The sequence below is a fragment of the Rhopalosiphum maidis genome, chromosome 2 (assembly GCF_003676215.2).
Source record: "Rhopalosiphum maidis isolate BTI-1 chromosome 2, ASM367621v3, whole genome shotgun sequence".
Classification (NCBI taxonomy): Eukaryota; Metazoa; Arthropoda; class Insecta; order Hemiptera; family Aphididae; genus Rhopalosiphum; species Rhopalosiphum maidis.
Genome location: NC_040878.1, coordinates 89,516,973 through 89,517,580, shown reverse-complemented (window position 1 = coordinate 89,517,580; position 608 = coordinate 89,516,973).

Below are 608 nucleotides of genomic sequence, written 5' to 3'. Positions count from 1 at the left end.
ATTAATTTTATGCTATTGTCTTCTTATGTAACGAATCTATTTGCCCTATTTTAGGTAGGCAAATCCGGACTGATTCAAATTTATTAGAATATGATACAAATATTATAATAAATAAATATTAAGTATGTTCATTTTAAAATGATATGTTTACGGCTTAAAATATGTATTTCATCCTATTATTTTTATATTTTTGGAAATAATATTAAGAGGCCAAAACATGGAGGCGTCAATCCTCAATGAGCCGTTCTTGAACGCCATAGCGCCATTACACGATCTTCGCCCGTTGTAGGCGCCATACAATCGTCTTTTGTCTGTGGCACCATAGCGGCAATGCTGCATCAATCGTCGTCGTCGGTGTCAGTCATTATCGTGAACATAATAATAATGTTAATAGTATTTGTTATTATATATTATGATTTTCCAGCGGGGAACCGCGACGAACCGTGGCGAGAATTATAAACGCCGGGTTCGTCGGGCGTCGTTGTAGGCGGCACCACGGTTTGTTCCATGAGAAAGCGGTGTGATAACCGCGGCGCACCGAATGCGGTTGAAGATAAGACGGCAGCACGGTCCGTATGCGGTTGTGTGTGTGCGCGGGCGAGTGTATT